We start from the raw sequence: 25,683 nt of genomic DNA, 5'->3' as shown, positions 1-25,683 counted from the left end.
AAAGTGCAAAAGAAAAGATGAAAATGCTCCAGCGGAAATGCTGCAACAGTTTTCAGTGTATTTATTTATTAGCTTTTTTTTTTTATTCAATTCCTGTGATTTTTTCTTCTTTTTAATTAATCCCATGTGATTTTTCAGATGCCAAGGTTGTTGCTGCAACTCTGCCTTTGCTGTGCTTACAATGACAATAAAGAACATTAACTGGATTGAATAAAGGCAACTTGAAGTGTTTTATGACACTTTGAGTCTATTTTTTGCATTTATGCTCTCATAAAATCGCAGCTTGATTTCCCACTGCAGTCTCACTGTCTTTGGCAGTCCGGCTGATTTCTTTCATTTTTCCAACAAATTTCAATTTTACAGAATGGGTGACTGTAAACAGAGATCTGGAGGATTGATAATATGTCTTGCAGTATTTCGCACACTGATATCAAGTCACTGTGTTTTGCAGAAAAGCGTAGCCAAGAGTTGTATTGTTGCTAATCTGGCTGCGTGGCCCTGCTCTGAGAAGAAAGGAGTCAACCAAGGCATTGTGGTTACACATGGAGCATAAAAGGCCATAAACCGAGCAGCTACAGTTGACAGACTGTTGCTCCATGCAACAAAAGCAAAGAGATGTTTTTTGGGTTTTTTTGGTGGGATGTTTATGCCATTCAGATATAAAAGCAAACATCCAGTACGTCTGGAGTGTACACTCCCAGAGCGTTTTGTTTTGTTGCCCTTCCTAGATGTCTTGACAAGATGATAGCCTGCATTTCCTGCATGTTGACATGACGGACCACTCAGACATTATTCAATACCAGCCAGACACTGCTGTCCACTGTGTAATATGAACTCGCAACTTGCATCAGCACAAAAAAGAAAAATGCAAAGGCACAGACTGTATCGGACGCGCGTGCACACACACACACACACACACACACATAGAGCTCTACACATCCTCGAGCGGTGCACTGTCAGCAGAGGACAACAGGTGTCCATGTCGCCGCACTGCAGTGCTCCCGCAGCAGCCCGAGGTTTGAGCGGCAGGTCAAAAGTTCATTTGACTTCTGAAGCTTTTCAAAACGCGCACCATCACAGACAAGAGTGTCAGCCTCATAAAGATCTGCAGCGACAGCTCGAGGTTTCAGTTATGAAAGAGGCTTATTTTCTCAAGACCGAAAGTTCATTGGCTTTGCAAGGCGGCCGGATTAGACAGATCTGAAGTGTCGGAATTCTTGCGGATCCGTCTTGAAAAAGCTCACACCCCAGTCGTTTACAACCGGCATCGTTTGAGGAGAGCGATGCTGCAGCAGTGTTTCATTTGCGTAATCAGGAAGCTACTGCAAATTTCTTGACGGCTGCAGGCTATCAAAGATAAAACTCTTCCCCTTTTTCCGAATGGTTTCGGAAAAGATGATATCAACGTCACATTACATCCGTGTTCACCATCCGTCACAGTTTCCAGACCACTGCAGTTTGTTTCTGTGTGATCTGATTCTGACTGAGACGTCTTGATGCTGAACAATCTGAAGATCTGTATTGTTTCTGCTCCTCACCCACCGGCTCCGTGGCTCAGCAGAGCAGGTCGTCTCATCCTGGCCCGGCCCGGCCCTGCCCGGCCCAGCCCGGCCCGACCCAGCCCAGTCAACTGAGGGATTTCCAAACTCAGCATCAGCCAAGGCTATTAAGTGGTCTGCTGGAGCAAAATGGCTTCATCGCTGGCTTCACCGCTGCCATTGGCTCAGTGATTTCTGGCCCGTTATTGTCTCAGGCCTCTGTGACTAAGTTAATTTCTTGGCAGACAAGCACACACAGAAGTATGTGCTGACACACACAACAAATAACGATGACAAAATGTGACGAATTCCGCTCTTGACATTGCGTTTTTGCTCCCTCCTCGATATTGCTGTAATACTCAGATGGAAGCAGAGGAGCGTGTTGTTGTTTTTTTTGTCTCTCTCCGGCTGCACTTCTTATGCAGAAAGCTTCCTCTACTGGCTCTTGTGTTACAAATCTCCAGGCTGAAGATTTTTGTTTGATGACTGTATTAAACTCAAAGTACAAGAGTGACAGCAGGAAATCCGACTCAATAATTCAGTGGCATTTTTTAAATGTAATACATAAGAAAAATAGCGCAGTTCAGAACTTACACCTGCTGCTACATTATTCATGTACATAAATAGGTCCGGAGGGATAAATCCCCTTTTTACGTTCATGGTGACAGGCTGGAATGGCCCTGAGTGATTTAAGTGCCTGACATGGTTGGCCAAACACAGAACAGGGATTTCCCCAAAGACTTTGTGTAAACATACACACACACATACAGAGACACACACACACACAAGGGACATGCAGCAACAGTGATGGGCCCAAAGAAATTGACAACTTTCTTTTCCTCCTGTGAGATGCAGAGTGTGTTGAACAGTAAATATCAAAATCATGTTTCCACTGGCCAAGCGCAATACAAATTTATACTCAGCGGATGATCCTCTGACTTTACAAGGGATTACGTGAACATGTAAATAATTGTTTCACAAAAGTGACATCAGTGACCTGGAACAATTTATTACCAATTGGGTTTCACACATACCCACCAATAAAAACAATTCACAAACAATCCCAAAGTGTCCTGAATGGGAATAGTTTATACATAATGTGGGCAATACAATGAAAAGATTGAATGTCATTGTTTGTAATATTGTTTGGTGATATTTCTCTTCGGTTATTTTCTTGAAAAGTTTTATCTTCAGTTGATGGAGGAACTGTAATTTCTTAGACTGGCGATTGGAATGATTTGTATTATAATAACATAGAATTATGCTCTTCCACAGCCCTGCATTTTCATGCAAATGCATATTGAATATTGGCAACTTGAACAAAAAATATTCAATTCAGAAACTCTTCACTTACATTTTACACACTCGATGTGATTGAATTCCACCCACTTGGCCTTAGGTTCTGCTAAACTTCTGGGGCAACTTTAATTCACTCACATTCACCTTTTCAACATCAAAAAGAATGATTTCAGTAACTACACAGACCAACAAACAAAATCACAAGGACAATTTTTGACCATTTTGCCAAGTGACAACAAAAGATAGAGAAAACTGTTGAAACACCTGCTGGAATTGGCTCACAGGTGAACACACGGCTCAGTTAACAGATGAGGTTGACTGCAAGAGAAAAAAATAAATATATGAAGGATTGTTTTCTGTCTTTCTGTTTATATACCTTCAGGGCATCCAAACCCCCTCGCCCTGTCTGCTCCTTGCCATCATTGTACATTGAGTGGGGTCTAAATGCAGAGCCGGATGGTCTGTGGAGTCTTATCTGCCACTGGAGCAATGTGAGACCGTGGAGCCAGTGGAGCCATCCCTCTATAAGCTTGGTGATAGCGGGAAGGTCTGCCTGGCCAGATAACTGCACCTACCCACCACCACCAATGCATCCATCCATCCAGCCGCCCAACACGATTCTCTCTGCAGGCTGTCAGGCTGCCTGTTTGTTGCAGACATGGCGTGGAGCGAAGAAAGAAAAAAAAAAAACAACTCACACAACCATTAGACATGAATAGGTCTGCCCATGGCGAGGAGACCACCCTGACTGGAGAAGATAAATGATGGAGAGGGAAGAGAAATGGAAGGGAGCCGGTAAACATGTAAACAGAAGGCAGCGGCGGCCGAGATGGAGGCGAAGAGAGATTGGGATTGGATGGAGGCAAAATGAAAACTTTGCAATTTTACCGAATAGATGAGTTGGCAAGTGGGTTTGAAAAGTCTGGGAGATGACGGTCAGCTAGCACACGTTGTGTTTTTTTGACCAGTTGCAAACGCAACTGCAAATATAACAATAAATGATATTAAATCTATAATCATGTATGGATATAAGGATGTATACGAATATTCTGCACGTGACATGGACACAGATGAATTAAATAAATCCAAGGATATGAAACATTTAGGTGAAGAAGTTGGACGATCCTGATTTGGCAAGGGTGAACTGAGACTAATGCACTGCACTGCCTGCCACCCAAAGGTTTAGTGGAGCTGCCTGTCCATCAAATCCCTCATTAAATAAAAACCAGTCGTGGTCCATTTTCCTCTACTGCACATCTTACTTCACTTCCTAAACTCAACGCCTTTGAAAAGGCGGCTTTGATTTGTTGTTCTGGGACGTTCTATTTCTTTCACGTTCAATTTCACCAACTTCAATAACGTTGTTTGCACCATGGGGCAGGAAGATTATATGAACCCAGCAAAAATAAATATCCAAATATCCACGTGGCTTGTGTTATCAGTCAATCAGTGACTTTTATTTGACTCTTTAAATGTCACACTAAACCCATATGTAGTATATTCATCAAATATCAGGAGAATAATTGCTGCCAAGTTACAGATACATTACATAACATTTAATCTAAACTGAAGAGGAGATGCCAAGTTGTTGGGGCTCCTGTTTGTTTATAAATATGCCAATATGGCAGAATGAACTGTCTGACATTGGCAGAGTTGGCAAATTCTTTCATGGGTCTGCTCAGCAACTCATCCCAAACATGCATATCTAAGGGCAGTTAGCAGACTTTCCAGCAGGATAGGATTTATTTCGAGTAGGCATTTTAGTCTACCAAACACCAATTTCCTGACTTTGTGTGTGAAGTTTATTTTAGGTTTATTAGGTATTTTGAAAGTGTCGTAGGGGCCACCACTCCAGTAAGAAGAAGAAAACAAAACCGTATTCACAATATCAAGTGTTTCGAATCTCCTCCTGAAGTTTTTTTCTTCAAGGATGCATTAAGTCGAGGAAGAGCAACAAGGGATAAAGGTCGTGGCTGGTAATACCATCATGAATTCTAAACTGCTCTCACACTTGACAACAACCATGCGGGAATAAAGTTTATTCTGAATGAGGGCAAGGTTTGAGGTCAAACACTCACACTTGTTCTGATGGTCTCTTCCTGAAGTGTAATTTTTCTTGCCGTGAATGTTTGACCCCACACTTATGTCAATGTTACATTTCTGCTGAACCTTTACAATAGAAATTGCCATAATATTAACCATTGTAAGTAGGAATTCATCTCCCGTCTCACCATCCAACAATAAAAAAAAATGTTCATTGGCAAGAAATGTGAGATTGTAACACAAAAGGGAACATTTGCTCTGTTTGCTCTCCCTCTATCTGTGCTTTATCCTTCCTTTGCTCACAGCACACTTTTTTGTTCTCATTTCAAGTGTGGCTGTAGATAAAACAGCCGCTTGTAGTCCTTTTTGTTATTTTACCTTTCAAAAAAAAAATGTCCCCGTGAGGTGACGCGATTAGTAGCGTGACTTTATTTGTCCCGCTCGAATGGAAAGAACTTGGATAGAAAATTACCCAGGGATCACTCCTTGCAGCGTTCCGCCTGGTGCAATAGATAACTCTACATGGTGTAATGAGGAGAAAGACTCGAGGTTGAGTCACAGAAGACTAAGAGTGGCACGTTGCAGAGGCCCCAAGAGTTTACAGGAGGGAGGAACACGAAGGGACTTCACCGTTTTCAAGTGATCAAAACACAACCATCAGTTTCTTAAATCCACCTCCAATGAGAAGCTTTTGTGAGCAGGAAAAAAATAAAGTGGGGGAGATGTCCCCGAAATATATATGGGACAAAGTGAAGTGCGTCCCGTATCAGTTCATTATGGGACAGGTTTTTTAGTTGCCAAATATGAGACAAGTGCGTATTTTACGGGAGTAGACCACAGACGGAAATCAAATGAGGTTTTGTCATTTTCCCTAAAAAAAACGGGACAAATTGTGTCCCGGGAGTGATTTTATTTTTCCCAGGACAGGTGGTGAAAAAAGAGAACAATTCTGGGAAAAACCGGACGGGTGGCAACCCTAATTCCCACATATGTGATTAAATGTGCGACGTTGCATCCGAAAATTTGCCAGCCACTGTTGATCCGAAAATGAAGTCGTCACCACTCTGTCCCACCAGTCGTTACTCCTCGTTCGGATCCATACAAGCTGCAGTAGAATTAAAACAAGTGACTTGATATAGTCCGCAAACAGGAAGTTGATTCTTATTCGTTTTCGGGTGAAATTAGCTGTAGTTTTGCGCTTTACTGTCCCTAGTGGTTAAAAATGCACTAATGCGATCACAAGTGGCACGCTCGAGACGCATGTTAATGCTATGTGCGAACAGATGCTTCAAGATGCGTACTTGTGATACGATCCCACAAAACAGTTACAAGTGGCCAAGTGCAAACAGGGCCAGAGAGACCAGACTGAGATGGCTTCAAGAGGAGAGAGACTGCAAATATGTTGGAGAGCTGAGGTTGGAACTGGCAGGCATGAGACCTGGACGAAGAGAAGTGAGGAGATTTATGGATGTAGGGGAGTACTAGATGATGTCAGGCAGGTTTAAATGGAGGGAAATGATTGGCTGTGGGCAACCCTGATGGAACACCCCAAAAGAGAAGAACATTTTGCATATACATAAAAATTTTAGCAAACCTAAGTGGTAATTTCCCAATAATATAATTGTACTAATGAGTCGAAATACAGTCAGAATGAAATTGAATGATAATTCCAAATGATCCCCATATCCTGTATTGCCAGCTTCAAGTTTTCAATTAATTCGTTTTACGACACGACTTCTACCCTATATAAGTCATCCATCTATCACAAAACCTGTTTTGTTTCATTTTGCCAGGCAAGACCAGTTACCCAAGGTCAATTTCAAGTCAGTGCGACTGTGGAAAGGGACAGACTGGGGGAAGTGGGGAGGGGGTTAAAATCTACATCCGCCCCAGTGCCAGACAGCGGGTACAGCCGGACTGGCACATCTGACAACCCGGCCCCACCAGACTGTCAGCCTATTTATATCTGGACAATAATTTGCACCAGAACTGGTCAAAACCGCTGAGCTCCGGAGGGTGTCGACTGGCTGGCGTTACCATGGTGAAGAAGTGATCTGATCTAGATTCAAATGACCCGTAGTGCTTTTTCCTGGGGGAGCGGTCTTGCGACTGTCTTATTTCCTCACAAAGCCAGAGGGTGTGATGATTTTTTGTTAATCAGGTCAAGATTTGAGTCAACCAAGCCCAGATGTGCACTCACCTTGGCTGGAGCTCAACTCAATGCAGGTGTCCTGGTTTAAGGTTACATCCTTTGTTCACAGACGAAAAAAAAAAAAAAAAAAAAAAAAAAAAAATCAATGTTTTTGACACCGCATTTCATTTTCTTACACCATTTCTGCTGCACAGTTGCAGGTAAAGGTTAAAGCAGAAATACTTTCAAGGAAAAATTATGTATTCTGAATGTGCGCTCCTCAGCGCACCGCACACAGAGGTGTGCATGCTCTCGTGATATTAACAGGGCAGCCTAGCAGCCATTAACAGCATCATAAATTACACTTAACCATAATTGCTTCTGGGCAAATATGCCTCACATCTCCTCCTCTTGAAAAACAACAGCTGAGAAAGAAGTAAAACAAAGGGGCTTGAACCGAATTTGCTCAGTACTGCGCGTGGCACTGTGAATCACTTTATTCACAAGGCATGTTATTTTTTTCTTCATAACAGTCATTCAACTGTTAAAAGCTGCTGGTTTTTCAGCAGTTAGAGGGAAAATGCAGACATGTAGTGCAGCCATCAGCAGTTCATACAGAGTTCATTCACACCATATAGAAGTGTCCCAAACCATGTACTCCCATCAGTACTCTTCATTGCTGTGCACTTACTGTGTGGTGAGCCAATTTTGAGTCAGGCTGCCCCAAAGTACACAATTTTGGGGCAACACATTTCGTTATTTTCTTCTTCTTCTTCTGTTGGCATGTTGAGTTAAAAAAAAAAAAAAAAAAAAAAAACTATAAAAGCAGCACATAAACCAAGCACACACCTGAATACAATGCATTACCACAGCTAAAAGTGTATTTGCTTGTGAGTAACAGTGAAGTCCAAAGTTTGATATATAAAAAAACAAAAAAAAAGATTTCACCATTCAAACCTGAAAACACTTTCTTCCAATTAATCTTTGCACTGCAGTGAAAACCTGCTGTCTTATTATTTGGTGCATGAAAAGTAGCACTTTCACTGCATGTAGTATAAACCAAAGTATTTCTAAGGTCATTCTTGGAGACAATTTTATTCTTAAAAAAACAAAAATGCTTGTTTATTTTTCTGTCACAGTCTAAAAAGACCAAAAAAGCTGTTGTTGCCTTCAAATTAGACTTTTACTTTTGCATTCCAACTATTTGTCCACTATTTTTCTTTTTTTGGTGTTGTTGTTTGGTAGGTCACCTTAGGCCACAGCCAGTTAGCGCAATGCGTAGCTATGGGAGACTGAAAAGAGAGGGGGAGAGAGAGACGGTGCTGGTAGTGCAATTAGTCGGCCTTTTTAATTAACAGACACGCTGTCCTTTGGCCCCCTCTTTGTAAAGAGGAAGGTGGAGAGGTATAGACAGGAGGCGCAGAGGGCTAAAGACATTGTAATTAGTTATTGAGTCAGCAGGTTGCCTGGTGCAGTGGACAGTGTCAGCCGAAGTAAGGCCGGAGATTTACTGGTCCCGGCTGTCATTTGTGTATTTGGTTTCTGTCACCCCGTAAGACACCCCTGACACTTTTAGATAGTGTCCGGTCGACTGACTTCAGCCAGTCCGCAAATAGCAAAGTTTAAGATAAATGACGTCTCATTTCTTTTATTTTGAGAACAAATTCATCAATTATCGAATCAATCTACCCATCAGTTATAATATAAGCCGCGCACAAAAACTTGACATTGCATCATTGGGGTCTGAAAATTTGGCCCAAGGCATTTTCAGCCGATTGTATTCTTGAGAGACCAATCTATTTCAGTTGTGAAGGAAACAGTAGGCAACTACTGCAAAGCAGTGTCAAACAAAATTTAAAAAAATCAAAAGCAGCAGATGACGGCTGTTGACAGCAGCACTTTTACAATTGTGCGGCGTCTTTTTTTTCCCCTGTTTCTAGTATAACAAAAAACAGCATTGAAGTCTTTCTTTGGGCGGAAGATGTTATTTGCTGTACTGGCTTTGGCGACAGTTAAGACTCGACACAGCCACGCATTACAGCTCCGCATGGGGTGGCACATAACATCTTGTCCCTCGCACAGGAAGCATCAAGCTGTTGCCAACAGGCTCAAATGGTAAGAAAAAACATCTGATTTGTTGCCTTTAACCATATTACAGAATGCTTGTCCATTTGTTTATTCTTCTATATCCCCCTTGTACGAACAGGTTCTGCTAGCTTATCTTCCTTATATGGGCATGATACGATCTCATGTTTAGATAGATGTAACGGATACATGTAAATGTGTTATGTCGGTTTACTAAGGACCAGTCAACATTTTTTGTAATGAATAACACCAACCGTTAAAATGCTCCTTGAATCTCGCAGAAACTGATGCACTCAATGAAACGGCTGAGATGGCTGCATAGGTTGAGCAAGAATACCTGCTATCACCATTGAGCAGGGTGAGCAGCGTTGCCATATGAACATTTGTCCAACTGCATGTTTGTTATTATGCGGAAGTGCTTGGGCGGAACGCAGAGCTCTGCCTTGTTGAGGAACAGGTGGGAGGCTGATCTCCGAACTCCGAGAGCGCACGCTTGCATGTGCACAGGTGTAGCGTGCAAATGTGTGTTCAACCCACATGTGTTCGCGCAGGTTGCCACATTTGTTCCTGAGCCTCGAAGGTGCACAAGTGCAGCAGGGAGACAGGGAGAGGGAGAAAAAAAACAAAACAAAAGACGCAAAGTGCTGATGGAACGGATGTGACTAACGCCTGCTGCCTCCGAGCTAGTGAGTTTTCTGTTTCCCCTATGGCTCAGACCTGGAGAACGATCAGAGGGAGGGAGGAAAAAAAAACAGATGAGAATTCTGGGAGAGAGAAAAGTGAGATTTTGGGATGCAACAGCAGCCGGTCCTGCAGCGGCTCAGCCTGGACCCATTTCCAGGACATCAAAATATGGTGCTCAGTTGTCCATCCAGAGACAGACGGAGCAAACCATTAGCTGCACCAGAAGGCCCTCAGAAAGCTGTGCACCATAACTGGCTTGAATTGCTGCTGTCAGGTTTTGTCCTCCAAAACATATTCAATTGCGTATTTATATAACTTTTATGAGTTTGAGTTAAAGTGTGAGTGAAAAGAAAAGAACTCCAAGAGGGTAGACTCAGGGTATAGGAGAAGACTCAGGGTGTGAGTTTTTTTTTTGTTGTTGTTTTTTTAACCTGCATTTAAATACTATCCGGAGCCACTTGTAATTTCACTATAGATGGCAGAAAACCCTTTTGTAGCTTATTATTCATGCAACTAAAAGTCATTTGTTGTTTGGGTAATGTAATAATCTCTTTTATATCCTTTTTAGCTCCAAATCATCCTCCACTGTGTTGGTATCATTGTACATGTAATGTTTTAATTAGTGTAGCAAAAAAAAATTGGGATAAAAAATGATGCAGTTCTTACTGAAAAAGAAACAATGATTCACTGTCAATTATTCTTTTAGCTTCCTTTTGGCTCTAAATGCCAATAAACCCTTGTGCCTGGAATTCGCAACACACTATGATGGCAATATGCAATAAAAAGTCATAAAGTTAAACTGTATTTTAGAATCTTACATCCTGGAGAAGTATTAGTCAACACAATGCACATTCCAATTAATGGCCGGAAACTAAAAGTTGCGAGACATGAATCTGACAGTGTGTTGTTATTATTAGAAAGTTGTCTCTGCGGAGTTATTCTGGTAGGACAATAGAGCATTTCCGAAAGTGGAGCAGACGACATCCATTCGTTAAAGTATCATAAGCATGAGTGCAGTCACAGTACACACAAGTACAGCCATGCGTCATTGTTCGGAAGTTGGGCATATATGACTTTATTACCACTGTCTGTCTGGCTGCTGTTCAGCAGCAGGGGTAAGAAAAAAACAGCTTCTGCTTCATAATTGCGCAGTAAAACCACTTTTTTTTCAATTATCTTGGACTGTGATTTACACAACGGCTTTTGGGGTTCATTGCGAGAAGCACACTGAGATTTGTCTCTTCAGTTTTGCGAAAAGCACATGAGGGCAGACCCACTCAAAGAGATAATTTTGTTCGCACAGCAAAGGAAGACAAAAACTGCCAACTCTGACATGCAAGGTTTCTTTTCCTTCCAGAGGGAAAAATGCTCGAGATGCCTCTAATACTGCAACACGGCACTTTAATTTCCAGCCCCCAAAACACAGCAGAGGCCACTTCCAATCTCAGTCAACACAATCCGCCTGAGGCTTGAAAATCACAGCCAGACAAAGTCCCCTTTTCAAAGCCCAGGTCAATAAAGAGGAAGTCTGACTGAAAGGCACTGCACCAAAAAAAAGTGCCATGTTATTAACTGATGGCTAGATAGAGTTGTTGGATTGTTAAATGAGAGGGCGGGGAGCAGAGCTGATGCCAGATAATCCATTGTTGCCCCTGGACACATGACTGCCCGCTTGGCTTCACCAGGACACAGCCGGTAGGACGCTATCACCTGGCTGAATCAGATAGCAGGAAAGAAATAAAATGCTTTCTGCGGCAGAATCCAACTCTTATAACTCGCCTCTTGCGACTCACAGTGTATTAAGAGGAAGAAATTTTAAACTTCAGGTCTGGATTCAAAAAGTGAGTGTGAATGGCCCTGAGGATTAAGTTCCCTGCGGTAACTTGAAGACATACTGTAAAATATCATCTATCTCACTCTGCTCATACTGCGCGTGTGTGCGTGCGTGCGTGTGTTAGGCTGATGCACTGTCAGACACAGCGCATCGATTTGTGATGATGCATGAGAACAAGAGACCAAATGTGAGGGAGGAGCCCCAGCAGTGTCGAGGAGATCCGACACGAGACCTTTTCACCTTGGACGTCGTTCCCCGGGAGGAGACAGACAGGAAGAAGCAACACCTCGGCAGGAAGCCACGTGCTCAATATGCCTGAAGTTTAATTTCCTTCCTTGTAAAACAATTAGTCGCGGGGGCCTCCGAGCGTTTTCGGTATAATATTGAAATGTATCCAGGGTAAAATTAACAGTGTGAAATAAATAATTGCCAAGTCAATATTTTGGTCCCTGATTTTATTTTCCGTACATAAGGCAACATAAATCAAGGTGAGCTGAGTTAAATGCCCTGCAAGCTCGGGGTAATTTCCCAGGGAGGATGCTTGGCTCCGCGCCCGAAATCCATGTGGATTTGTGGGATTCTGGCCTCGCCGGTTTCTGCCAATGCGGAGAGAGAGGGAGAGGGAGAGACAATCAGATAGAGACGTGTGAAGGGAGAGATGGATTACTGGGTCTTGAAAGATGAACCCTCCTCTATCTTCCTTCAGCCGCTGATAGCGAGTGAGGGAGTAGCAGACCTGGAGTGATCGCACTTGGCTCCTGACTCATCGTATATAATGAGCAAGGCGCCTCAAGGTTCCGCGCACGCTGTCGGCATATTTCTCACGGTGCCGCGTTTTTATCGCCGTGTGTTTGAGCATGTCTTGTGATCAAAGTGCTCATCTGAGTGGATGTTATGCATGCAACTGGCTGCACCTGGCTGGGCTGAGAAATATGTCGGCGTACTCAGAGAACCCAATGTCGAATCCTCATGTCAAGGCTCATGATCGTGCTGTTTCTTTCTGTTAGCGCCATATATGCACACGAGAAGAGCTTCATAACACTTCTGAAGGTGTTTCAAAAAAAACCCTCTCACATGTGCTAATATTGTCTGCCTACTGCAGATCTTTGATCAGATCGTAAGACCAAGACGAGAGAAAGACAGCACAGTTGTATTGAGTTTTATGACCACAAATGGCCAAGATCAACAGGTTTATCAAGACATTTTTTTTTTTTATGTCATGACACAGTAAAAACGATTTGAAAAGGGAGTGTTGCTGTGGGGAGTCAAGCATGGAGGCCTGTGGGATGCCAGATTCCATACACCAAAGCACAAATCTGTTTTGGACTCACCATTTCAATGTTGACATGCTAACGTTTTTCCACTTGTGATGTTCTTTTTGTTTTGGCCATATATGCTTACTATACAATGACCCTGAACCAAGTTGACAAAACTGTCTCACAAATTTTGAATGGCTGGCGTCTGATATCATCGTACATTCAAAGACAAAATATTTTCATAGAATATATGTATATATTCTTATGAAGAGTTTATGAATTTGATGGCCACCAAACGGGCCCACAACAACAACTCTATCAAGAACCAAATGACTTTGTGAAAATTGCCTGTGACTTTGAAATGACTTGAAAAGTCAAGGCCAACATTAGTTTTACATCAGTGACCATTATTGTGGAGCGCCGAGCATGCATCCCTGTGGGATGCCAGTGCAGGCATTGAAACTGACCAGTCATTCCCTTCCAAGGACATTTGACTGCAGAGATTTCAAGTATGAAAGCACAAACCTATCATGGAACGTTGCAATCTCAGTCGTTTTCAGCCAGTAAAATTATAAGATTAACTGCATCTATAAGTGACGCACTCAGGCAAGTATATTATGGTGTTCCTCCTGTGGTGGCCATACCACAACCACAGAGGTGCATGATGAAACGTTTAAAAAGACTTTTGAACGGATCATGTCTAACAGCCGTGGACATCTGAATAAATAAAAAAATGAAGTGCAATATTAAATACTTTTGATCTGATCAAAACACAGAGACAGAGACTCTCAGACAAACAGGGTTGACCAGAGACTGATAAACTTTTGTATATACGGCTGAGATCAACAACTCCATCAATGCACTCATGATATTACTCTGACCTTTCATCTAAGACTTTGATATAGCTTGAAAAGTCACTGGGTGTAAGGTCAGCAGCGGTTTTACGTCAGTGAGCTTTATGGTAGAGAGCCGAGAATGAAACCCTTTGATTGAGCTGGAAACTTTGATCTGTGAAGTTTGTTGACGAGTTTAAAGATTTTTTCTTTACTTGTTTATTTAATTTTTGATGCAGTACTGTGAACAGAAGCAAGTATTTTCTTGCTTTTGTCTTTTGGGACTTTGGCAGCTGTGGGGGCGTCTCAAACCTTGACGTCATCAGCTGACTAAGGGGATAATCGAAATGAGTCACAAAGAGAAGGTGACATCCAGTTCGCCAAAGCACAGAATCATTGATTGCACTTGAACACGATATATTTTCGTCAGAGATTTTTTTTGGTGGGCCTTTTGGTGGATGTAAAAGCGATCATTGTTAAACATTGACAACATTATTTGCAATCTGCTGTTTTCTTCAATATTCTATTGTGTTCTCTGGGGCACATGATGAAAGAAAAACAGACAATAAAATATCTGAAGTTTGGGAGCTGCTTGAGACGGCAGCTGTCTGCCGGTGCCATCTTTCCTGACAGTCAGCACTATAGGGACCCGGGTTGCCTTCTGGGAAAGTCTGATCTGAGATAATAGTGTAAGACAAAAACATTGTTCTCAAACAAGAGCAAAAAAAGGAGGAAAAAAAGTAATATAAACATGCGGCTACTATTTGAGTGCCCTTTTGCTGCACTATTACTCCCATGCATGCATGCAAAATAAAAAACAAAAGCTTTTGCGTAAATCCATAATCCTGTTTTTCATCTACGCTTAAATCTTGATGTGGGCTTGACTGTTTTTAATCAGATGTACTTTTCTCTGCCTAAATCCTATTTTGCTGCTCTACAGCTGTGGTGTGATGGGAATGATGCGCCTGAATGACGTTCATTCAATCCCAAAAACACGTTTGCCTATTTTCTGCTATTGAATAAATAAGTTTTATCATATCCGTTCTGCTTTCCTTCTTCTCTTTCCTTCTCCTTCTTTTTTTTTAGATATCGCCGCAAGGGTAGGATGTGGTCAGAAAAGCAAATTAACTCCAAGAAACTATTTTTTTCCATTCGGTTTCTGGTGCCATAGCTCAATCAAAAGCATGAAAAAGATTGGGTCACTTTTTATCTGCACTGCAAGGGAAATCATGTAATTTGGAAACTCTTAATTCCCATCAGCCCCTCAGAGTCCCTCTTTGTTTCTTGACCATACTGCCTCTCTGATTCGTCAGTGAACTGCAGTTGGTCCCATCTCACCATGACACAGGTCAGCGTTCACCCACAGAGAAACATTATAGGGTGGCTTTTGTTCCAACTGGTTACAAGACAGTGTTACTCTGTTGTTTCATCCACATTAAATTAAAAAGTTTGTGAAAGGATGAGGCAAGGCCAAACCAGTTACAATCCGAGTCTTGGATTGGAACGGACCAATCATACCCTTGCAGCGCGGACTGATTGCAAGGGATTTCAAGTGTCAAAGCACAACTCTGTCTTGGATCATGGTCTTTCTATGATTTCCAGCTATAATATGAAGCAAAAACAGGAAGCTTCCACGCGGGTTGTAGGTGCTGCGGCGTGGATCGAGCGATGACAGGTTTTATCAGAGACGGACAAGATTTCCTTCATTAAAAAGAAGATCAAAGAGCAGCTGTAAAGGCTTTCCCTGACTCCTAACTGGCTTTGGCAAGAACACCGTCACTGCCCCGTGGCCGGCAGTGATGCGCTTAAAATGCAGCATCTCACTAAAACGGTGGGAACTCTCCATGTCATCATCTAGTTTATAGCGTTAAAATCTGATTGGTCATTTTGACTGCGGTAGACAAGAGCTTCATTGAGTTGCCTGAACACCGTCATCATTCCCTTGCTTTGTCTCCTTAAAAAAATCTATACAGAAAAATATTCCACAGCTGTAGACATTTTGCTATGTATTTACTTATTTGTCCAATACTTATTGCATATCCAAAAAGTTTGTGACCTTTTTTTTTTTTTTTTTTTTTTTTTTTTGTTTGCTGAATCCAAGTTATCAACAGTGCATTTTACATGTAAATGTAAGATTCCACACTTATGAAGCCCAGCATTTCAAGAGCAAGCAATGTGAAACCACATTGTAGTGAGCATAAACCTTAAGGTGACACAGACTCCCAGTTTAAGGGAGGAAGAACGATAAATTTAGGGAAGACAGGGACAAATAAATATGAATAACAGATCTGACGCCCAATTACAAAAGCAGCAAGCAGCGACAACACGCCTTCACACCTCCAGCTTACTCATGCTCTGTTAACGTGTCCTTCTTTATTGCTTCATAGAAAAAAAGATAAACTAATTTTTGCTTTCATGCTGAGTTGAAAATTAGAAAGCGAAATAGGTGTCCCATCATAATGAAATGCAGTGAACTAAATTTTTTGTCGTGGAATTCTTTTTCGATTAAACAAATGAGAAAGAAAATATTTCTGGGCTTTTGAATTGCTTGGTAAATTTTATGCCCGAGTCTGGACGGAAAAGGTAAAAGAGAGTTTAATTTAATCCTGAAATTGAGACAATTTATTAAACAAAAAAAAAAATATTACTTCCAGTTTTATGACCGAAAGTTGAACCTATTTAGCAATTGAAAGTCTGCAAGATGCTTTGGTAGAGCTGAACTCTAGGTGGCCGATTTGTTTCTCCAAACCTCTTAAAATTTCTGTTTCAGATGTGTTCTTTAGTTGCCCTTTTCAAAATCAATCACCTCATTGGACAAGGCGTCGCTTTCAGTATTTCTGACTGATGGTGTCCAACACAGAAGCGCATTCCACAACTTGCTGCCATTATGCTGTGACTGACAGGCCGTATTGACCAACTGTGAGAGAGCAGCTCAGCCCCGCTGAACCCCCATAGATCGACGTCCAAACGATAACAACGTGTCCGACGGGGCTGTTACAGGCTTAATGACAGTCCAGGGGTGCACGACTGCTCCTTGCTGGGTTTGCAACCAGCCTTTCTGTAGCTCTTCCTCATCTGTAGCCTCCACACCTCAGTGGTGGCCTAATTAAAAAGCGATACAGGCTGAGTGGATGAGTGTTGATTCCACGGGGACACCAGACAACACAACCAGATTATGGTCAAATAAGAGCACAGTAAAAGATATTGGCTGTGAAGATACTCTTTCCAAGACAAATGACAATTGTTTTACAAGTATTGTGAAGATGCAGCATTTTTTCACTCACAGCTTGCAAAGATGTACGCTGTACCTTACATCAAAATCTAGAAGAGCAGGAAACATCAACGAAACTAAATAAGCCTTTTGGATGAAAGGCGAAACGTCTTCCAGTAGCCAAAAAAGTCATCCAGTCATCTACAACCCAGCACTAAAAGACCAAAAATCCATAAAGTGTAAAAGTGTATCTCACAAGAGCCACTGTGTCTCTATGCAGTAACATCACAGCAAAGCCAAGCAAGGATTTGAAAAAAAAAAAACAAACAAAAAAAAACGTTCACGTAACAAAATATTAAAATGTACTGACACAACGTCATACAGTGGAGATTGTGAACCTGGGGATGCTTTACTGAGGTATGTAGGGACGTCGAGTGAGTAGAGGGCTCATTATTTCTTTGCAACCTTTTAGCCCCAAACCCGACAGCTGCAGCACGCCGTGCAGGGAATGATACTGGTTTGGAATGATCAAGTAGAGACGGTGTCTTAATCATTCAATACTCAGCACAAGACTCAAGGCCTTTTATTGTCTTAGTGTAGTTCTGTACTGTAATGTGTTCTTGAACCACTGTATTGCAGATTTTTTTTTTTTTTAATAAATATTCAAGGACTTATTTTGGCCTGTATTTACCTGTATTCTTCTCTTTTGTTCCTTGCTTTAGAACACATGCAAGTGTGTTTTAACACCATGCTACCGAAGCAGTTTTTATAAGAATCGTCACTGTGGGTCACACAAATCACCTTCACATACTGATCTCGTGCAACTCATGGCAAGAACCCACCCGACTTCAAAAGAAAGTGGGGCTGATTAAACCGATGATTGATTACTCTCAAGGTTGCTCATATCGCACTCAATGTTCAGTTACATAAATGAATACATTACCGATCCTCAATATGCGCCCCGTCAGGACAAAGGTGATTGGTACATACTTCATCAGCATCCATCAGGCTGGAGGTTGAATTAGCTTATTGATGCTGCTTCGCGGCGTAATGAGCAGAGGTCACTGGGAAAGACTGAGCGCCCAACAACTGCGGCTGAGAACAAGGAGGCACTATCGAAAAGGAATTAGAGGAGGGAAAGACCCCATTTGTAAGATGAAGAAATGCAAATACAAACAAGGAGATGGTTAACAGTAAATCAATTAATGGTGGCAATGTACCCTTCACCCATTCCTCAATGTAGACCCTGGTTGTGACCATTGGTTATGTGAAATTGTGTTGCCTTTCGGCGGTCTCCAACCTGTCAGCGCATTCTGACCCCCGACCCCTGACTTCAATAAGTCATCTATCCCCATACTGTACAAAAGTGGCTCACTGGATACTTTCTCTTTTTGGGACTGTTCTCTGTGGACCCTAGAGACGTTGTGATGTGGTGAAAAACCCAAGAGATCAGCAGCAGTTTGTAAAATACTCACATCCCATCTGCCACCAACCACAATGTTCACCACCTTCAAAGTCACTTCAGCTCCCTTTCTTCCCCCATCCCGATTAACATGTTGAACTTCAGCAAGTCGTCTTGACCATGTGTAGATGACTAAATGCACTGAGCTGCTCCCATGTGATTGTCTGATGAGTCATTCGTGTTACAAGGCTCTTGAACATTTTACCTGAAAAAGATAAATGTCCAGCGAGTTTATATAGAGGGGTTTATGGAAAGGATGGAAGGTAATGCAAACTTTGAGGTCACAGTTGAGTAGTTGGGCTGGAATCATTCACAGTTAGCTTCACAGGCACAGGGGAAATTAGAGTCGATCGTGCTGCCAGCAGTTCTCCAGAAGTGCAGCGAAAACGCATTCCAGTACACTGGCCTGAGAGGTAATTGCGTCGACTCAGTGCACTTGTTGATACCCAGCCGAGGCAGCAGTGGAGGCATCCGAAGAATCATAAGGGCAAAATGTGCCAGGGGTAAAGCAAACAGAGAAACTGTGTATTTCTGTTGTTCTACAAACAGCATGTTATTTTTATTTTCCTCCACGCATCTGTTTCGGACAGGGTCATGCTATAACTGCAGCCAATTTGGACTGCAACCAAACAAACTAGGGGATGCATCTGATGGATGAATCTAAAATCCATTTTTCACATTCAAGTGCGCTCGAAAACGTCTCCTCCTGGGACAGATGAGGATTTGAAATTGTTCATCACTAAATGAGCGGCAGAAGTCGCCAGGCAGCTGTGTGGATCCACTAAACTCAGTTATTTTTTTTTTTTTTTATCTTTCATCTCAACTCTGTTGGACTTCACGAGTTCCTCTGCTGTTTTCTTGCCCGCTCCGCTTCACATACCACAGCACATGATGATAGCCCATCACAGCTGGGGCACATTTCGTATTCTTTAACCAGCTCTCATGTGTGCTGTTTCTCCTTACAATGCAGAAGGACAGAGAATCTTTGTGTTGGCTTTGCGCACAGATCAATGTCTGTATTTTTTCCACAGGTGGTCAGGTTTTTCCAAAATGGAGCGTGGTCTTGAGGTGAAAGAGTTCTCTGTAGAATTTGTAATGCACTTCAACTAATTTGGAAGGCTTGCAGCCGGCATTCAAACAGAAATGTTCCAAATCCCTTCTGCGGATACAGCGATGTCCTGACTTTCAGGCCCTCGAGCAACTTCCTGACATAATTCATCCGATATTCTTGCACCGCAGCCTAATACTTTCCTTTTCCTGAATCTCTCATCGAAAACGTAGATTTTCCAACCCATCACATTTCTTTACACTGGCTCCATATAATAAAAACCTCACTCTTTTCATTTCAACCAATGGGTTTGCGCAACACAAAACATAGTCAGGGGGATCAAGTACAGTGTATAATGGAGGTCCACATTACATCTGTGGGCCATTTCTTTTGTCATCTTCCTCGATGCTGTCCGTAGCTTCAAACACGTCAATGGAGGAAACAAATCCATGCATATATAAATGCTGTTGCATACACAGTAAAAGGAAGCAGCAGACATCTCCTCCTTCCCGCCATATGTTGTGATCCCGTTTGCCAACAGGGAGCCGTTTGTTGGTTTTCTAACGCATTTCTGCTCAGTGGCGCAGCTGGGCCCTCGCCGAGCGGGCATTTCCTTTGACCATTAATTATGCATTAATCAGAGAAACGACACGCAAAAGCAGCGAAGCCCAGCAGTGATAGAGGCGGCTCTGAATTATGCGTTCCTAAACTCAACGACAGAACAATGTGCCCCCTATGAACCATGTACCACTCTTTCAGCGAGTCACTAATTACTGCCGACGGGAGGAGCGTTGCACGCTCTCTCCCACAGCCTGCGAAAAATGTCCGGCTATTTATTGCAGTAAAATAGAGGGAGAACAACAGAATATTTAAAAATCGCTGTGGGGGGGATTATTTTTGTTGAATTTAAAAGAGGGTGATGCTTCTTCACTGTTTAGTTAGCTTATCATATGAGAGGGATTTTTTTGAAGATTTGAAAGAAAAATCCTGACAGACCATGCGGGTCTGAGTTGCTTCCTTGTTATTCTGTTAACTTTTGGCGTGTACTCAGTTCATTATCTTAAAGCCCCGTTGTCTTGGCTCTATCCAGGGGAAACGGCCTCTTGCATTATTAACAATTACAATACAACATGTAGTAATGGCCTTCGCCCCATCTTAAGATCTTGGTTTGTACCTACCAGAACCGCAGGTCGAACCGGCGACCTGAAGCTACTATCAGCGAGGCGAATTGACGCATGTGTAAACTGTATCGACAGTTTGGGGGAGAAGCTCATCCCTGTGTTGTCTCCTCGGAGCCTGCGAGCAGAGCACAGGTATTCACCCTGTCAGCTCCAAATGGCTTTGCATTGATCAGGAAGTCGGGCCAGACTGGATTCCGCTGCCTTATCCCTGACGTCATGGCACTCTCTTGCCCCAGGGCATAAGGTTGGGTCTTATTTAGCAGTTTGCTAGGAGTGAGTTGTGTACACCGCAATATACCGACTCCCTGCGGCTCAGCGGTCAAAACTCCAGTGCAGCAAGCACAGAACCTCCACTGAGAGAACAAGGAGGAATCTTATACAAGGGGCACAATGCTGTTTTGCGGATGATGTCAAGTGAAATGAGTACCTGGCATTGCCAGCGAGCGGATGCCTCTCTTGTGCATCCCAATAAATAAACATTTAGGCAAAATTTTAACAGGGTCTGTTAAAATGAATGTCAAGCGGTGTCCGTTCATCATGATTCGATGAGCATGATGCAGTGTTGATGGCGTAAGCGGGCCGATGTTTTAGAAATGAGAACAATAAATACAGTTTGCAATGTTATGACATTTGTACTTTGGCTATCAAGACAATGATAGTCGGTGATTTGGGCGGGCAAAGGAAAAAGTCTCTGAGATAGTGTACCTTTCATTGGAGTCCATCTTTCACCAACTACTGTATGTTCTGTCAAAAGTACCAAATAAAGATGGTTTGGCTGTGCTGATGGTGGCTCACTGAACAACTGATGTGCTGTGCACATTCACACACAGGCTCCAGGATGATGTTTCTCGGGATGGATTTGTAGTTTTGGCTTGCAGGACGATTTGCTCCGGGTTGATTGGGTGAGCAGTATTTAGATAGTCCTATAAGCCTGCTTGGTGAAGTTAGAGCTTGAGCGGTACTCTGTGCACATCAGTGCATCCTGTGATTTATTGCCGCTAGTTGTGTACACAGAGAAATTTGCTAGCATATATGTTAGACTATAACTCCTGTGAGTTCTGCATTTGATTTATCACACAGGCAATACCGCAGAGCTCTACATCATTGTTAGTGGCTCTATCAGTTTGAAGGCTGTGCGTGCATTCTAAGCTTTGAAACTATGTGTCCCACTGATCTCGTCTCATCATTCAAATGTCTCGCCTCCTCAGCGCGGAGTCGGTGGCATGCCGGGCCGCAGGCCGCGGGGACGCTCGGCTGTGTCTAATGTGCTCCAAAGCTTCAAACGATGTTTACGCTGACAGAGGTGTGCAGCAAGAGCATCGCTCTCTTGATCGCGGCAGCCACACACGAGCCTCCTTTTCACCGAGGATGAGAGTCAGATGACAGTCAGCCACGCGTCAACCTCTCGGTCGTGCCGTGCCTCTGTCAGAGAGGGAGGAAGATGGCTTGGATCCTTTTTGCACTAGGTTGGCTGCAATTTCTGAAGCCTCATTGTCATTCTCAAACAGAGCACAGGCCTTCTTCTGATTTTTCTTGCCCTCCTCCCTCCCCCCCTTTTTTTGCAGGTGGGTGGGGGGAGGGGCATGGGGGGTCTGAGTCATGCAGACTATCGTGGAGAGTTTAGACAGGAGCCCATACAGGACCTGATAATTCTCTTCTTATAGCCACTATAGGAAGGATCCGGATTCCAGCCAAATAAATTACTTAAATGTTTAAACCAGAACTGGAAAAATTTGGAAAATGCTGTTGGTTGTGTATTTCTTGTCAGAATGCAACATAATTTAGGATATTCCCACAAGTACTACAGTCTAACCTTAAGGCTTCTGTTTTACTTTGATATTGTAGTTAAGTCAAATTAACTGCGATTGGTTAGCTTGTTTGCTGGCTACGTTTTTTTCTTGCTGTAGCTGACACATGAAGGTTGATCATTACTACCTTCATTACTACTATACATTGAATCATATGTAAAATGTATCTTTTTGACCATATCTTCCAGTAGCAGTGATGAGCAGAATAAATTCACAATGCTGTATAGATGAGCTCACTACAGTGAAAGTTACGTGTTGATGCTTTGACTTGTATCTGCTTAATAATTTAAAGGCGCAGTGTGTGAGATTTTATAGTGTCTAATGCCCGGACAGCATATTGGACAACTTGATCTCTTGTGTAAAAGTGAGGTTCAGAGGAATCACACATGTAGAATGCGTCATTGTGTGAGTGCGTCATGACGACACTCATGTAAACTCATGTAAACAGCTGGAAGGAGAAATTGAGTTCATGCCGACGTGGCATGATTTGCATGGAATAAAACTCCAATTATGAGTCTCTTCATTTTTTTTTTTGTCAGGTCTTTGTTGCCATGGTTCTATCATTGTGTCAGTGTGCAATTCTTTTCGAGAGTTGAATGTTTCACGCAGCTTGGCGCACACAAATACAGGATCTTAACCTCTTAACCTCTGATCCTTTTTTACTGACAGAGCTTCATTCATTCGGGAAGAAGTGTGGAAGTTTCTTGTCTTGCGATGGTGATCTGAGTCGTGATAAATGCAAAAGTGCTTAGTATTGAAGTGCTGATGTCCTTTTGCTTTTGTTTTGCTGTGTGAGTCCAGAGACTGAGCCAGTGGAAAAATAATTGATGTTACTCGACGAGGATGGGATTCGAACCCACGCGTGCAGAGCACAATGGATTAGCAGTCCATCGCCTTAACCACTCGGCCACCTCGTCGTGTGTTTAGTACATGTCAGTGTGTTCAGTGACCTCTGTCTGAGTGTGCACCAAATATTATTCTTTTAACCATGAAACCTTTTTTCATACAGCTGCAACATTATAGTGTTAGCTTACTTCAACGATGACTGAAAAACAAACATGAATGAGAAAACAAAAAAACAAAGCTAAAATATTCATGTTGTATTAAATTTGTCCATCATTTAAGTAAAGTGTGTGGGTGGTATGTGACTTATGTTTGTATCTGCTTAATAATTTAAAGGTGCACTGAGTGAGATTTTTCAGCATCTAATGCCCAGACAGCATATTGAACAACTCGATCTCTTGTTTCTTCAAGCAGCGGTGATGGTGTGGGAGGGTAAAATTAAGAATGCCAGAGCAGACTCATTCTCTGGGCTACTGCAGGATGTTGATGCAATCCAGCCGTTGCCTTACAAGTGAACAGAAATGCTTATAATTAATGTATGAAAAGACAAGAGTTGTTTGTTTTTTGTGACTTTGTCAAACTAAAAACGTGCATGTGTACTTCTTAATTATTTCATTTCATCCCACTTGATTCCTTTTCAATCCTGGACACTTAATGAGGGACTGGGATGGGATGTTTGATCTCATCTTATTTCGACCTGTGCATCCAGAATGCATAGAATTATATTTAGTTAATTTAGTTTCATTCAATGCCATGCAAGTCTTGCACTGTCTGTTTCATTCCTCTGTGGAAATTATTAAAAGAAACACCTCTCGATGCTATATATATGGCGGTTTCAAGATTGAGCACTTAATGGAGGGGTAATTAAAGTAAGTATAATTACAATAATTACTCAGTCACCTTGTCAAGTTGCACCTCACCTCACCAATTAGCAATTTAAGTTGCTCCCAAAAACATATGGTTATTACACGAAGTCTAGCAAATTAGCTCCCCAATAAAAAAGACTGCAACAACATGGGTTGTAGATGTTGTGGTCTGCTAAGAGCAAAACAGAAAAGGTTGCTCTATATACTTTTCTGGCAGGCCAAAACAAACAAGAGGAGACCAGGGATAGCATCGCAACTGGTGAAATACACCGGCAAACGAGTTCTCTCGGGCCTCATGAGGTGATTCATTGAAAACAAACAGCGTGAAGGAGAGCCAGGTGTAAAACAATCGCTTTCACCAAACCAGAGATGACACTGTAATCCTGTCTAAAGACGGCACATCCGCTGTTATGTGTCAGGCATCCACCTCCCGTTAGCTACGGCTGAAGGGATCACCTTCACCCCCGGGTTATTTATGGCCTGTGAGGACGACCACGCCGAGAAACCAGCAATGATCTCCTTGTCATTTTCGCTAGTTTATATCAAACAGCCCATGTGTCAACCGCGCCACCGCCGGTGGCTCAATCCCGGCAGCAAAAATACAATCAGCCGCAACACTGACCCGCCGTCTGGGTGAAAAATACCGCGTTCCACCGGCAAGAGGCCAAGTTCCGGCGGTCGCAATGAGGAGTAACAGAGTTAAATGGTGCACAGAATTTAGGTCAGCCCGAACCCAAAACAGTGTAATTAGATTGTGTCAACTCATGAGCATCCCCGCTCGGTGAGTTCACACGTGCACGGCTGCTGTGGATGGCACGGCGCCGTCGTTCTCTGGGCAGGATTAGCGCGCCGTGGTTAGCAACATGTCACCCTCAATCAACGTGACTGCTCAGTCAAGAGTTTTCAAGATTACTGGTGTATGAAATTCATTTACGTCACACCTCCTCCCAGACTTCATCTTAAATCAGCGGCCATCCAGCTCTGATGGGAGGACTCATGCTTCATGGCTGCCGGGAGCAAAGAAAGAAAAACAACATTCAGCGGAGAACTTTGGTTCCGGGAGGAGATGCTGTCACATTTGTAAAAGTGAGATTCAGAGGAATCACACATGGAGAATGTGTCATTGTGTGTGTGTGCGTGTGTTCTCATGTAAACAGCTGGAAGGAGAAATTGAGTCCATGCCGACGCGGTACGAATTGCATAGAATAAAACTTCAATTATGAGTGTATTCATCTTTTTTTAAACACTGTCGTCATTGTTCTATCGTTGTGTCAGTATGCAACTGTTTTCGAGAGGTGAATGTATGCTTCACGCATCATGGCACGCACAAACACAGGATCTTAACCTCTAATCCTTTTCACGGACAGAGCTTTGTTCATTCAGGAAGAAGTGTGGAAGTTTTGTCAGTGTTGTCATTTTGCTTTTGTTTTGCTGTGTGGATCCAGAGACTGAGCCAGTGGAAAAATAATTGATGTCACTCGACGAGGATGGGATTCGAACCCACGCGTGCAGAGCACAATGGATTAGCAGTCCATCGCCTTAACCACTCGGCCACCTCGTC

At 42.7% G+C, this 25,683-nt stretch overlaps 2 non-coding genes across 2 annotated transcripts; both read right to left on the bottom strand.

Annotated features, from left to right (window-relative positions):
* Nucleotides 1-23,248: 23,248 nt before the first annotated feature.
* trnas-gcu (transfer RNA serine (anticodon GCU)) lies at nt 23,249-23,330 on the bottom strand. Its single transcript has one exon. It is a non-coding gene; the product is annotated as a tRNA-Ser (tRNA).
* A 2,271-nt stretch (nt 23,331-25,601) lies between these two features.
* Nucleotides 25,602-25,683, bottom strand: trnas-gcu (transfer RNA serine (anticodon GCU)). The gene has a single exon. It is a non-coding gene; the product is annotated as a tRNA-Ser (tRNA).

The sequence above is a fragment of the Nelusetta ayraudi genome, unplaced genomic scaffold (genome assembly GCF_046127955.1).
Source record: "Nelusetta ayraudi isolate G7.1 ecotype Tasmania unplaced genomic scaffold, CSIRO-AGI_Nayr_v1 ptg000005l, whole genome shotgun sequence".
Classification (NCBI taxonomy): domain Eukaryota; kingdom Metazoa; phylum Chordata; class Actinopteri; order Tetraodontiformes; family Monacanthidae; genus Nelusetta; species Nelusetta ayraudi.
Note: the sequence above shows the minus strand (reverse complement) of the source record. Positions and strands in the feature narration are given on the sequence as shown.